This window comes from Clupea harengus, chromosome 6 (assembly GCF_900700415.2).
Source record: "Clupea harengus chromosome 6, Ch_v2.0.2, whole genome shotgun sequence".
In the NCBI taxonomy this organism is placed as follows: Eukaryota; Metazoa; Chordata; class Actinopteri; order Clupeiformes; family Clupeidae; genus Clupea; species Clupea harengus.
In genome coordinates this window covers 27132766-27148085 of record NC_045157.1, presented here as the reverse complement: position 1 = coordinate 27148085, position 15320 = coordinate 27132766, and the positions used below count along the sequence as shown (strand labels likewise).

Sequence of the window (15320 nt, the reverse complement as noted above, 5' to 3'; positions counted from 1 at the left end):
ATCGACATAACAAAGAGATGAAAGGGGCAATGTGAGAGACAGAATGCTCGGCGTCATGATCAAGACCAAAAAGAATAAAAGAACATAGCACACAAACAATAACAGTAAAGAGGAGGGGGAGGGAGGGTTGATTTGAGAGAGGAGAGCCGTCTGAGATGGTAGGAGATCTGTTTAGGGGGAAAAACGGCAGCAGAAGTATGAAGGCATCTTAAGACTTAAAAGGTGTATAAAGCAAAGGAGAGCATCTGGGGAATTCGCTCCAAATGTGCTTTTACAATGCACCTCAGTAATAACACAGATAAACAGACAAATTCCCTAAAGTAAATACTCTTTAACTCACACCTTCAGCTGGAGTTGTTTTAAGTGCCGCAACACAGGACTGACAGTTTTCCCAAAACACACAGTTTCTTGTGTTCAGCAACACCAGCAGGAGAAATGCATGGTGCCTGTGTGTTTATACTGGTGTGTGTGAGCCCACAGAGACTTCTGCTGCCATTTGGGGCATGCTAATTTAATTTCTTTAGTTTATATGTTTGTGCAATTTTATTTTTAATGTTGAGAGTGATATTTCTTACTTTCATTTTATTTGGTTATTATATATGTATTTATTTTTTAATATATTTGTTCATGTGAGAAAAAAGCTTTACTGTTCATTGCTGAAATATGTTACTGAGAACACTTCCCGGTCGAGCTGTTGGGGTACTTAGATATATTTAACTTCCTCCCATTAAATATAGTTGACAACTAAAAATAACGGGGTTTTTTTCATGTTATGTATGGCAGCATGTGTGTGTGGAGTGTATATGAGTGTGTTTCAAATTTTCCAGAGACATCCCAGGACCTGTCCTTCAGTGGACTCTGCCATGTGAAGTCAGGGAGGCTCTAAAAGAGCTCTTTGCGATCACTTGTGCCACACACACAAAAAAAAGACCTTTTGGAAGGGTTTCCCCATAGCATCTGGACAAGAAGCAAGGGTCAAAAATGAACAAATATACAAATATATACCCTGAATATTTATATTTCCTCCAAAAAAATATATAGGGCAGACCTGGGCTTTGGCCTGATACTATTGCCCCGAAGATGAAGTGGGGAAGGCAGAGGGGAACTGCCCTCACAGAAGGGTAAGTGTTCAAAGCTTGGAACGTTCATTAACATTCATCCCTATTTATTTACTTTCGCATATCCGGAAAAAACACTAATGCAGTATTAGAATGTCTCGAAGGGCCAAACCCATGCTTCGTAAATACACAGCTAAACCCCAGCTATGTTTTTTAATTCAAATGACACATTTAACAGCAAATGCGGCATTTAGATACATATCCACACAAGACTAACTGTTTTCAAAGCACACAAAGTTCCACAAATAAGCACAAGCACTGTGCAAAGATGAACTGCTCAGCAAGGCCACTTTTAAGACAAGTCACTGGTGTATTTCACCCTGAGGGTCAAATATTAGGAGATATTGATCTACTGTCTATGTGCTTCACTTCAAAGCTCCATGGCCAATGTGGCGAAGCCTGTAAGTGGTTTGCAGACAGCCGGTCATTTCAGTGACTGCTATCAAGCAGAATTTATCAACAGTGCCATGCAGCTCTCCAGCAGCTTGTTCAAGAGCAGTCCAGAGATATGTTAAGTACATCACCCTCCCTCCTCTTCTCTCTCGCTCTCACACACATACTCTCTCTCTCTCTTTCACCCTGTCTCTGTCTACATCTCCCGCTCGCTCTCCCTTGCTTTCTGCCTCTCTCTATCTCTCATTCCACCTAACCCTTCTCTCTCGCTCTCTCTCTCTCTCTCTCTCTCTCTCTCTCTCTCTCTCTGGTTAGGAGCCACTAATTCACAGGGCCTGATCTGTCTCCGAGACTGGAGACGCCAATGCTATCATTATCAGCCAATTCAGCCAGCCGTTAAATGGTGGAATCAGGAGACATTTGCTCCCCTCCACTATCGCTGTGACATCATTACCGAGAGAATCAACAGTGTGAGTGCTCTGATCACGGAGAGAGAGAAAGAGAGAGAGAGAGAGAGAGAGAGAGAGAGAGACAGGGAGACAGGGGGAGGAAGAGAGAAGAGAGAGAGGGGGAGGAAGAGAGAGAGGGAGACAGAAGGAGAGCATAGCATGAGAGCTGGACTGGGGGGACAATACAGCTTCCCCTGCTTCAGCATTTCCTTACACAGTGACAACCTACAGCACTAACTAAGACATACATGGCCTGTCTAAGAAACAGATAAAGAGACAGAGAGGGAGAGAAGGACAGAGAGAGAGAGGGATAGACAGAGAGAGAAATAAACTGAGAGAGAGAGAGATGTTCACACTTCTCGGGTAAATGGCAGCTCTGTGATAGCTGCTGCACTTGTACCTTTTTTCCCTCCTCCCCTCTCCTCCTCCTCCCTCCCCTCTCCTCCTCCTCCTCTCTCCCCTCTTCTGCTCTCCTCTCTCTAACATTTCACTAATAGCCACCTGTGAACCGCTCTGCCACGGGATCCACTCGTGCCTCTCTGGAGTAGTGTCACCCCGGCGCTTTTTGGCCTCCCTCCTCCAATGATAAATCATGAGCGCTTAGTTAATATCCGTTTTTAACCTCCCTCTCTGATTAACTACACTTTACCCCCTCCCCTGAATTCCAACCACTTCTGCTATAGTGGCATTCAATTGCCGCTTTTTTTCCCCAGTACTTGCATCATTAAAAAAAAAAAAAAAAAAAATGCTATTTTTAAATGATAGGTCCTTCAAAAGGCAGGACAAATAACATTTCATTAACTATGTCGCTCACGTTTATTCCAAAGTGCCACTATCAGCATTTTAACCTTCACCTGCTCAAGACAAGGGGAGAGGACGTGGCGTTTAATTAAGCAATAAAACCAAACACCTTCAAAGCACCAAACAAGACTGAGAATAAAACACAGGTTATTGTGGATACTCTCCTACATGCACTCATGCGCACACACGAACAGACACACGCACACACACACACATAGTTCTGTTTACAATGTAGGGTGCACATCAATAACTGTGCAACAGGACATGTGTGAATGCATAAAACTGTGACAAAACACTGTGCAAACACGCACACACATACACACACACACACACACACACACACACACACACACACACACACACACACACACACACAGACACATAAACACACACACAAATGCACCGAGGCAAGCGGGGGACCTGACTTTGAACATGAAATTCTCACAGCTCCGATGAAAGACGTAGGAAGAGAACGAAAGAATGAGTGAGGGAAGGGGGGGGGGACCAGACCCACTCACTGCACTTCAGAAATCTGACTGCTCCTGATTAGAAAAATTGTCAAAATATTTGTGACAGAGGAATTCCGACAGCTGAGCTGCAGTAGCTCCTCTACAAAAGAGCCATCTTCCCTGAGTAACAAGTCTATGAGATGAGGGGAGACAGAGAACCTAAAATCCCCCAGGCTAAAGAAATCCAGCTATTGTAGTACTAACCCGTGAGACCTGGCTGGGAATGTACAGCTTTCAGAGGCACTTCTCATCCTATTTGTAGCACTGCCAGTGATGTGTGTGTGTGTGTGTGTGCGTCGGTGTGTGTGTGTGTGTGTGTGTGTGTGTGTGTGTCCGTCCGTGTGCATGTGTGTGTGTGTGTGTGTGTGTGTGTGAAGTGCAGGTCAGTACATTTGCAGCTCACTCCCTTAAAACCTCTCTCTCTCTATCTTTCTCCCCTCTCTGTCTCTCTCGTTCCCTCTTCTCCCGTTAAAAAAGCCAAGTGTAACTTATTCCAACACATATCCACATGGGTCTGCCTATAATGTTTTTCCACCCTTTCTTCCATCTTTTTTTTTAATCTTTTTTGTTCCACAAGGCAAGTTTCATTAAAGATCCAATTATGCAAATCAGGTCCTGAAGAGGCAGTTGAATATGCAGTATAATAGTGTACAGTAATAGTTCAACACAATATACGGCATCAGGGGCAGATTTACGAGGCAACATAACTGCTACGCCTCCATCCTTTGGAGAAAACCTCTTGATCATAATTAAAGGTGCAGGGTCCCTCTTTACTCGGCACAGGCAGCCGCCATCTTTGCCGGGGTCTCCTCTCCGAGGACCCACCCTCTACGCTATAACGCGGCCATCGGCGGGGTCGTAACCCGGAAGCAGTTACAGAACATCCGTCATTATACTCATTAACTGTGGGGCTCACTCCGCGCGACGGCCCCGATCCCGGGGTGGTGCAATCTGCCACGGCGCCACAAGCATCTCTCACTATTTTAGGCGCCTGCTGCTCCACCACAGATATGTACCACTATGTTAAACTCACCGAGCAGAATGGAGACGAACTCAATGCCACATTCCCAGGACATTGATTGATGGATGCTTGCTTATTTGTGTAAAGCCCCCTGTCCACAGAAATGATATGGCTGTAAATGTTGGGCTACTCATCACATCAGAAACAAGTGGGCCCGACACCACGCGTGGCATATTTAATTTGGATCCATAATGACGTATCTCAAACATTCCGTTCCTCAAATTAAAGAAAGCGACTGGTCGTTGGAGGATGGATCATACACAAAAAAAAAAGAGATATGAGGTTGGCGGACAAAACGTCAGTACTGTGTCTTGAGAGAGAGAGAGAGAGAGAGAGAGAGAGAGAGAGAGAGAGTCCGAGATGAAAGGACAGGAGTGATTGGGTGGCTCCGAGTGAGAGAGGAAAGGCCAAGGCCGGTGTGGGATCTGCTCATCTTTCTCAAGGCTGTGTAAACCGGCCCATCTTCACACATTCTGCTATTGAGTGCATTCATCAATCTAACTCCCCAGGCCCACCAATCACATAAATCTCTCTCCCAAAACTCCAGGGAGATCCAAGAAGAGGGAGAGAGAGAGAGAGAGAGAGAGAGAGAGAGAGAGAGAGAGAGAGAGAGAGAGAGAGAAAGAGACAGAGACAGAGAAAGAGAGCGAGAGAAAGAATGACTGGTTTCTGTCCAAGACCCCCTCTCCCTAACGACGGATTTTATGAGGGGGGAGAAGAAAAAAAACTAGAAAACAAAACATCTGCAAACATCTGTTCATTTCTGTCAGCTGTGTGCTGTTGAAGTTAAGAGCTCAGCGAGACTGCTGTTGGTATAGACAAGGCATTAGCCACCAACATTATCAGTCTAACTGTGCAGTTCTTTTCTCAGGCTGAGGAGGGGCACTTTAGGGTGTGGTGTCATAAGTCTTATTATCATGGGCCTTCATCACTCCTGACCTCGCTCCCTTGCTTTCAATCCCCCTCCCCATTCTTTCTCTCCCCTCTCTCTCTCTCTCTCCCTCTCTCTCTGCCTCTCTCCCAGACAGACAGACGCTCCTTCTGGTGGCACCCTGGCATGAGGCGACGGAGACAAGCTCATCCGTCATCACCTCATCTGTCAGAGTCGGCCTTTATTCTTAGATCACACGCTGACGTCCGTGATTACCCTCCTCGTAAAACTTTCTTATGCCGGCGTGCGCTCGAGCGAGCGAGCGAGCATGTGCCCGGAGCCGAGCCTACACGCACACGTCCAAATCACCACTAGTCTTGTCCTGTGACGGATTCGGCTTCCGAATGATCACTTGTTTTTAAATCCCATTTTCAGCATACTTGTGCTTCCAGCGTTTCGTAGTGTAGTCGAAGTCAGGGGACAGGATAATGGCTATGTCAATCATCTCATAATATAATGGACCGATACGTTTTTCCCACGCAGTGTACTGTATTTGCAGTAGTGATTTCTGCTACACTGCATGTTCTAGGTACTGCGAGGTTTATAAAAACTAACCTTGAATTTTGGGATTAGAAAGCAAACACTGTTTGAGCATGAAAAAAATACAATATTTGTTGGATAAATAAGATTAGAGCAGAAATGTATCCCTGTACTTCTATGTTGTTCCTGAAATACTGTTCATAGGCTGAAAAGCAACACCATGCAAAACATAATGTATACACCAATAGTAAGCATATTTTGTGTAGAGGTAACTGTAAACATACTTGTAACTAATGTATGTCTACAACAAATTGCATTTAAAGTATTCCTAAATATGTCTAGGCCGTCATCATGTTTATAGAGCATTCCTGCCTCATCTAGAATAAGCACAGTCTGTGTTAGTCATTTTGCTGAAGTTAACCTTCCACATCAAGGTCGTCGACGCACTAAAGTCCCATCATGGCCTGGTGCCTGTCTGCTTACTCCCGTCCACTCCCCAAACCCCCCCAAAACCCACTCCCACACGCACACACACACACACCCACACACACACACACACACACACACACACACACACACACACACAATAAACATTAAACCGAGGGTGCGAGTACAGAGCCCAGCCACTGGGGTATAGGCCTTAGTCTTCAGATCAGGAGAAGCTGCACAGGAGGGGGGTGACCGGGGGTCTCCACTGCACATATCAATTAATACCTAATCGCCCCTGCCTCGCCTGCCACAGAGTCCCACTAGAGCACCCTGGCTAGGGCCATGCATCTGAAAGACAATTTAGCCCAATTAAAGGTAACAGGGAATCATTTGAGTGCAGGGCGGCTGTTTGATCATGGCTCGGTGGCGGCCCCGACTGCACTCAGCTGGGCCCGAGTACCGGTAGGTCCGTAGAGAGGCGCGGACCGGGCGCACACGTCCGGTGCTCTGCCCAGAGAGATGCACCCCACCTCACAACGCCAGCCACCCCTGCCACAGCGGGCCGAAGGGAGAGAGCTGATACCAACCCCCAAAACCCACTACTCCAGCTAAGGCACGGGCACAGGCACAGGCACAGGCACAGGCACAGGAGAGGCAGGAGCAAGCCGGGGCGATCACTGGGTTGAGAAAACCAAGCTAGGAGTCTGGTGACGAATATATAATGAGAGGTTTGGTTTATTTACACTTATGAAAATGCTCTGTACGAAATGTGTACAGCCATCAAACTGCTGTCTTCCTCTCCCTCCTAACTCACTGTACAAATTCATTTAATAAACAAACATTTATTATTTTCTATAATGGTAAATAAACAAGTATGATTGTATGCATTATTATTATTATTATTATTTACAATAATATAATCATGAATAAACTATCAGCTTTGTATCACTTGTTTGACTTGTACTTTATGTTTTTTTGTGGTCATGATATGGGAGTTAAGCTTCTTTTTACAGTTCTGTATCATACACTACTAGTTGATTGTACAGCACAATTGTACAGAACAGCACAATAGTTATAAGTGGCTGTGCTGTAATTTGTTTGACTTTATAAATATCAAGAGTGTATCACCTATATTTTACAAGATGAAAAACTTAAATACTTTGTAAGGGTTTGTGTTAACCACTCAAAATGCATATTAAGAACATGGGTTTCAATTTTAAAAGACTCTTTATCCCTCGTAATTTCATCTCAAATCAGGATACGAGAGGAGCTGACAAAATGCCTACGCCCAGACACTATTACAGACATAATATCCGCCTGGCAAATACCGTTTAAACAATGACAGCCGTTCTCACTGTACATCTGTAAAGGCTGCTATTTGCCTCTTTCCTTTCGAAATGAATCTAAGGAAAAAACAGTTATCTAATTTCAACTTCGCGGAAGATGCAAAAAAAAGTATAACAATGTGATTGACATTGTTATAGGGACTAGGATAGCCGTGTGTCTTAAGAAGGCATTGTATTGTTACAAGTTGCTGTTAACTCGCCTCTCTCTCTCGCACTAACTGGGGTCATCTCTCCTTATACGGGAGGATCTGTGCCCTAGAACCGGAGGTGTGGATCAAGGGGAAGAGGGACACCTGCATAGCTTGTCTGGTGCCTATTATGAAGGCTGCAGTAACGGTCTTTAAAGTAACTAAAATGCAAAAGATTATCTTCAATTATCTGAAACAGCAACATATTTGATATAGGCTAAATGGACAGATGGACTTAATAACTGGCTTATCATGAAGATAGCCTACGTTTAAGACTGCTCCTGATCGTTTTACACTTTTAACAACTAGTAGCCAGTATTATTATTCACATAAAAACCAACTGACCAACTAAGCATCCCAGACTCTCTTGCTTTAGTCATTTTTGCACAGTGATTATCGCAGCATTGAACCTCTGTTGTTTCTATCTAAATCTCTGCAACTTACTTTCCCCCGCTTTTGAACCAAAATACATAATTTCCCCCAAGCAACTCTGCTCGTTAAAATATCCGTTTTCTACCGCCATATGTCTGTTGTCTCTAGATAAAAACGTTTTATATCGTGATTTGACATTTACCCCTCAGTTGTTGAATGCCATCATAACGCTCCTCAAAGCATAATGCAGGGCTGCTATTCATAAGAGGTCGATCACAGCACAAAATGGCAGGTCTCACCGGCTCTTCCATCTCACAAGTTTTGACACATGGCATGCACTGGATAACTTTGATCCTAATTCTCCAACGATCTGTAGCCCTATTCAGGTTTGCTGAAATTCTAAATGGAACCCCTTGGGCTGAGGCGAGAAAGTTTGTGAAGATTATAAAAGAGGAAAGTTTCATAGCTATATCTCTCTCGTTGGGCAGCATTGGCAATACAATCGTATGCACATCACCCTTATAACGGGCGTCTGTTAACTTTTACCCCTGTCGCTGCCAACCTTGAAGATATAAGTGTATAAAAGACACACTTGCAAAGAGTAATCATTTAAAAGATGATATGCCTTCCTATGAGTAAGTTGTGTGGCGGCGTTCGATGGTTTCTCGGTAGCTTTCATTATCTAGCTGCTTTTCCCCTGACAACCCTGCATGTAAACGTCACCGCTATGGATATTTAATTATACTGTATTTTTTAATCACGAGGCAAAATAGGCCCGGCTATGATAGCTTAAGTAGACACATCAATTGTACAAACTGACTTCTAAAGAACCGAATCGTCTTCAAGTAAAACAATTGTCAATCCACGATACCCACTCACAAACTCAACACTTCTTACCTTTAAATATATCGCGACGCGAAGAAGAAAGTCCTGCGTGTAAACGATGCGTTGTGAAAGATTGTGTTCATTGAATAATGAAGCATGTCCACATGATTGACCTGATCATTTTCTTGCGCTGAAGGGGGAAAAGTGCGCTTCGGACCTGTTACGATTGTCCACTCCAGAATCCCCCTCCAACAGTTCCGCACGCATCCCGAGTAAAAAACAGCGTTTTATTTTATTCGCGCAGTTTTTTCTCAGTACAAACGTGTTCATTGATACTGATCACCCAGCATCACAAGACATTTCCATCTTTCAGCTTGGACTCCCCCTATCTGGTAGGTGAAATGCATTGTACCGTTAAAAAAGCACTCCATTGTCGTCCGCGGCGTAATTCACAGCAACTAGATAGCCTAGGTCTTGCGGCATTCGGCTTTGATGAGGCTAAAAGCTGAACCCTTGATAAAATAGCCCGTTACACGGTTTAATCTTTGATCGTCCATTTCCCCTTATGAAGCAGTTGAAGAAAGGTTTCACCACATAGCGGCTTCTTTCTGACATTGAGCTCCCAGTAAATACTCTTATTAAAATATGTCTATTCCTAACAACCCCGTTCACATTGTCAGTCTTGTTATTCAGACGCCGTGTATAATTGGCTTTGATGCCCACCGTCTTTAAAAGAACAGACCACAAACCCGGAAAATGCACAATGTAGTTAAAATACATGTTCTTACCTTTTCGAGGAACTATTTCAAGTGTTCTTTCTTCCAAAAAACTCCAGCGTAAATCTTTGCAGACAGCGCGTCCTGAGCATCAGTCACCGCTCTAGTGCTTAAGAGAAGTAATCAGTGATAAAATGACGTTCATCTGCACTGTAACCTTGTGGAGTATTTAATGTAAATAAGCCAGTTATGTTGCCAATCGCATGCACACAAACGCACACGGGTCCTCAGGGAAGCGGTTTTTTTCACATTCCCTGACGAACGAGCATTATTCTAACACACGGCTATAGCGCGTTTCTTTGAAAGAAGAGGGGTGAAAGCATATCTCTTTGTAAATATGATCTTACATAGCCACTTGGCGGTATATGTTAATAAGCAACCCGCGCCTCATTTACAAACAAGGGAAGCTGCATTAGTCGCGCTCGCAAAAGACGCTCGAAGTAAAGCGAGAGAACATTTCTTTATAAAATGATAGTTGGATGAGGACGTAAAACTTTTTTGGCTACACTTCAGCGGTAGGACAGCAATATGCAGGCCGTGCAGACACGCAACTAAATGTTCGCAGGAGGATGGTTTTGATAGATTGAGGTTCTATAGGGGGAAAAGAAGCAGAATAATGCAATTATACATTCAGTGTCCCAGAGTTGACAAAAGCTACAGCTTCAATAGAGTCTTTGTTATGGGATTATATAATGATTATGGTGTAATTATGGGAACGGTTTGGTAATAATAAAAAGTATCAAATGTTCCTTTTTTTAAAGAATGTGCGGGCATGTGACTTTGGTGCAACGATAAGAGAAAAGGGACATGCAGAAAGGTTGGCAAAAGGAGAAGACAATGATGCATGGATTACTGCACTGATCCTTTGACGGACTGATGATTACAATTTTTAGACCACTGCGACACAGAACTGAGTAGCCAGGCGAGAGAAAAAGAACTACCCATTACTCATAAAATACATCATATATACCACATACTTATAGTTTGACTAGTCTAAAGTTTAAGCATGTAACAGCTCTTTCCAATCTCTTGGTGCCAGTACAGTATGCCACCGTGAATGCCCCCGTGCAGATGGTCACGATGGCATTAAAACTGACCTCCTTTGTAATTACTCATTACATTGTATGAGGACATTTCCTTCAGTTCAAAGGATCTGGATGGAACCGGACCGACATATTTCTTATGTGATAACTATCTCATAAAGTGTCAAGTCAATGACTCTAATTAAGCTTGATTATAATATAGTAACCTGAATTCAAGACGAATAAGATATTTGGACTATCTGAGAGATTTGCTTAAATATGACAATTGACAATCGGCGTTTCTATTTCGCCTTGTCTCTTTTTGAATACAGTGTTCATGTTACTTTTTGTTGTCTAGTGATGCTGCCATTGCATACGTACATGCTACGGAGCTATACTATGCTCAACCAGCCAAAGAGATTCGTCGTTAAAATAATCTGTGAAAGGAAGGACCCAGCTTCGCTTCACTTTCCAGACAAAACATACTATTTAAAAAGATAGCTCACATTCATTATTCACTATGAAAATCAGATTCTCATGCTGCCCTCTAAACGGTTGGGAATTCAGCCTGCATTTTCCAGTTTGATGTGTATGAAATTCTTTTTTGAACAAATTCCAAAATAAAAGTTTGTCTCTAAAGAAATTAGCATAACCATCCCATCAATAATATCGCTATCTCTATGGGAATGATAGTGAAAGCAGTAGGGGTGTTTCTTTTCTCAATTTTTCATGGATCAACAGCGCGTTTTCAGTTTCTTTTGAACTTGTTATAGCAAGTCAAATGATTCTTTATCGGTGACAGGCCTGACAATGCGACGGGGATGGGAAAGCAGGTCAAAAGGAAGTTGCCATATGGACTTAAACATGCACAGTTCTAACAATATCGCACTAAGACATCCTCAATGGTTACAATACTAAAGTAGGGCATGGGTTGTAGATGTTAGACAATGACTTCAAAACATTTACTTTGTGCAACATATTTTTTTCGGAGGCTATTTAAACTAAACAACCTTATGTTAAATATATTCTGCTTTGTGCTAAGACGTTTGATAAAGAACCTCACAAACATTGATTTACTTATTTGCCACCCATAAAAGCTGTCTTAAAATGAGACACCAAAATAGTACTTTTTGTTAATATAGTGTTAAGTTAAAAAAAAAATCTGAACTGGGTTGAAAACCTCGAAGGTCAATTCCATTACTCCTTTAAACAACTGGGTGCCAAAATACGTCTTTAAATAGTGTAGAAGTCCTTGCAGGTTTTTCCACGTGACACTCTACCAGTAAGCAACAGGTGCGCTACTTGGGGGGAGGTTCCAATAACCCGCCATGCCTATAGCAACCACTTCACACGATGCCTCTCGTCGCATAGGATTCTTTGAGAGCCCTGCCACAGGAATTTTCATATGATTGCAAAGTCAATTGTATAGCTTGTTTTGCTGGGAACCCCTTTTACGTATTCAGAGCTATCTGTCAAAGAAAAATATACTCACAAACAATTTGATAAGATTTATACTTCACTCACAGGAAGGCGTGGTGGTTATAATAGGTACACTGGTGAGAAGGATATACATGCTTCTCTTTGAAAAAGTGACATGTGTCTGGTATAAGCTGGTGTATGAATGTTATGAATGTTTAGGTAAAGGTTAGAGGAATGATTTATAGCAGTATTGTATCATCTTATTTAGGGTTTGGTAGCACTGACTAAACGTGTAACTAAGGCTGCATATCAAATGCCTGTAGAGCATTATTTTATGAGATGTTATGAAAACAGAGGTTAGAACTATGTGGGTAGGCCAGAATAAGAGAAGAGCTAGGGGAGGGATAGTGAGGTTTTTGAAGGATGTCTGGGTGCTGTCTGATCCATGTGGCCCGCTTCAGAGGATGGCCCAGCCTCTCTACACCACGCCTGGGCCCCATCCAAAAAGGCGTGCTTGAAAAACAGACATGCCACTGTTCACTTCTCAAATAAATGAAGATGTTATTCCTCTGCTCCCCTTGCAGTGTAGCCTTGCCCTGGATATAGCCCCTCGGTGACCAGCAGCATGTCATTGGACAGCAATTTCACACAACTTTTAACAGAGGCACAGCACTTTAATACAGTTGAAGTGCGAGGTTAAAAAAAGTGGCTTAGCAGTGGTGTACGAAAGGGTGTGCATGTGTATGCCAGCTCCTGTGTGTGAAGAAGTGGAGGAGTGTGTGTGTGAGTGTGTTTTGGTGTGTGTGTGTGTGTGTGTGTGTGTGTGTGTGTGTGTGTGTGTGTGTGTGTGGGTGTGTGTGTGTGTGTGTTGTGTGTGTGTGTGTGTGTGTGTGCATCTGTGTTTCAGATTGGCACGGCACGGCCACAACAGCCCAAGTCTGTACACTGTTTATATCTACATACAAACACACAAGACTGGTTTGCTCTTATGGAAAAAAGCACATTACTTTACTTTCAAATTGAGTCTCACAAAGTGTAATCTGTTCCAGGTCTTTGATGAAGAAATGTTCCCTGAGTATGGCAGTGACTGATTTAATAAGAAGGGAGTGAGGGCAATTTCAAACAATCTGATTTTCTGAACCCTCGATGACTCTAAACTTTTAAGATTTCACTTAAAAAACTGTATCAATTTCACTTGCAAGTATATGTCATCCACTAACGAGGAGCATTACCATAACAAACACATGCTGGGGCTGCATTCATTCATACCATTTCATCAGTACTGAACACATCAGTCTCTCATGTAGCACTGTTGTGTGTGTATATATGTATACCAAACACACTACTGTTTCCTTCTCTGTTGATTAGGCAACAGTACATGTTTGTCAGTTCCAAAATTTAATGATGATTCCATAAAATATCACAAGAGGCAAATATTTAGAGCCAGAGTCTAGGTTTTCATTGGGCTGATGTCATGCGAGTATTAGGGAGGGAGTGCAGTTTCCCATCTTTGCTCAAACTGTAGTTTAGATAATGCATCTGCAAACTGGCCTGACTGTTGCCTGCCACTAATGAACTGAGAGTTGTGTATATCTTCTACGACTGATAACTGGACACATGCTAATTTAAATCATCTGAATCAGCGTCTCTACAGGAAAAAAATATCTAAATGAAAACATCTGACTCGAATTGATTACTAACAATGTTGGGCATAAGGGATTTAATAACGATTACTGCATGCCTAAAATATCCCTCTGCTCCTCCTATTTTGACTGGCTCCATCATTCTTATATGTTTTACTAAAAGAGACCACTGTGTTGACGGGGGTGTGTGTGCGCTTGTGTGTGTCCAAGAAAGAGAGTGTGCCAGGAAAAGAGATAGAGCAAGAGAGCTTGATGGAGAGAGGGAGAGAGGGAGCTCCCTGGACAACAAGGCTAACATCAACAACAAAAAACTTTGTTAACAAATCAAAAGCTAATTGACTTCATCAGACCCTTAGCTTCTGTCAGGGATTCATGGAGCTTCCTGCCATTGGCCATGGCATGCAACTCTGATTTCCCCAAGTCTTCACTAGAGGCAACAAACAAACAGCCCTCATTTTCAGGTAGAATCCCTCGAAAAGCTGCTCGGCTTTCATCGTGGGAGGTCTGCAGCGACAGCAAGCACCCCCTGTCTGCCTTTGTCCGTGACATCGTGACATGCTGTCTCGCTAGTGCCACTAAAGTCCATATTTTTGAGATAGCGAGCCATCATATTTTACTATTACCTATCAATTGGTTTCTAATCGCGGTAATGAGGCGGTCGCCGTTTGGTGACGGAGAGCTAACGGCCTCCGTGGGAACATTAAGGAGCCTGGGTTATACTGTGGGCCGTTAACTATCTACAGGCGCTCCGTAATGGCTCCAAATGACCTCCTCAGTGGCTATTAGCACATAATTAGAACCTGCAGACCATCGGTGACTTCCACCGGACATGCGTGCCTGTTCCCTTCTCTCTCTCTCTTTCTCTCTCTCTCTCTCTCTCTCTCTCTTTATCTTTCTGTTCACTAATGCTCAGATTATAGTCAGTCACTGTAGTGAAACCAGTTACCATGCTAACTCATCTGTAGCAACCATTTACCAAGTACCCCCCATCCCCCTGCCCCCCACCCACACACACATGCACACTTACAGACTGTACACCGTGTAATGTTACATAAACATCCTGCATATCTAACGCTTTGCCATGGCTGTGGCCCATCTTTGTAATCAAGTGTTCTATCTGTCTCCCCCTCCTTTAACGTTATCCTCCATTGTGTGGAGAGCACAGTGGGTAAAGTGCAAGGCACTGCCACGCTATACAAGTGGCTCTGTCACACTAACCTCTGTGTACACTTAGCAATGCTCTCCAGTTACCGAGAACAAAGAACTACTTTAGTAGGTTAATGTCAGCTCAGGAGCTGCGCAGAACAATGTGTGTGGAGAAAAGGAATGTGATGTTTTGTCAGGAAAGTGCAACACAGTACATCTGTGGTAATGTTGCCTTAAATGATCAGTGACTCATCTTTTATCACCTGAGAATTATGCGATATTCTTTCGAAGCCGTGAAAGAAGATGGCCTTGAGTTAACGTTGTTGGTATAACCAACGCAAATTCCTTGTAAGGATCTTTCTAGGCCATCACCGATCCTTGGACAAAAGAATTCAAAAAGATCCTGGCAGAGAGAGAGAGAGAAGAAAATAGCATAAAGAAACAGAAGACAG

General features: G+C 43.1%; 1 protein-coding gene across 5 annotated transcripts in view; it reads right to left on the bottom strand.

Annotated features, from left to right (window-relative positions):
* znf536 (zinc finger protein 536) overlaps positions 1–12189 on the bottom strand; it is a 167018-nt gene extending 154829 nt beyond the window's left edge. For 3 of the 5 annotated variants that reach the window (XM_012814938.3, XM_031569617.2, XM_031569619.2), the window contains exon 1: positions 8935–12189. The gene's annotated coding sequence lies outside the window, so the exon portion shown is untranslated. The remainder of the gene's footprint in view (positions 1–8934) is intronic. The other 2 variants (XM_031569618.2, XM_031569620.2) reach the window with 1 other exon arrangement.
* Between the last annotated feature and the right edge of the window lie 3131 nt (positions 12190–15320).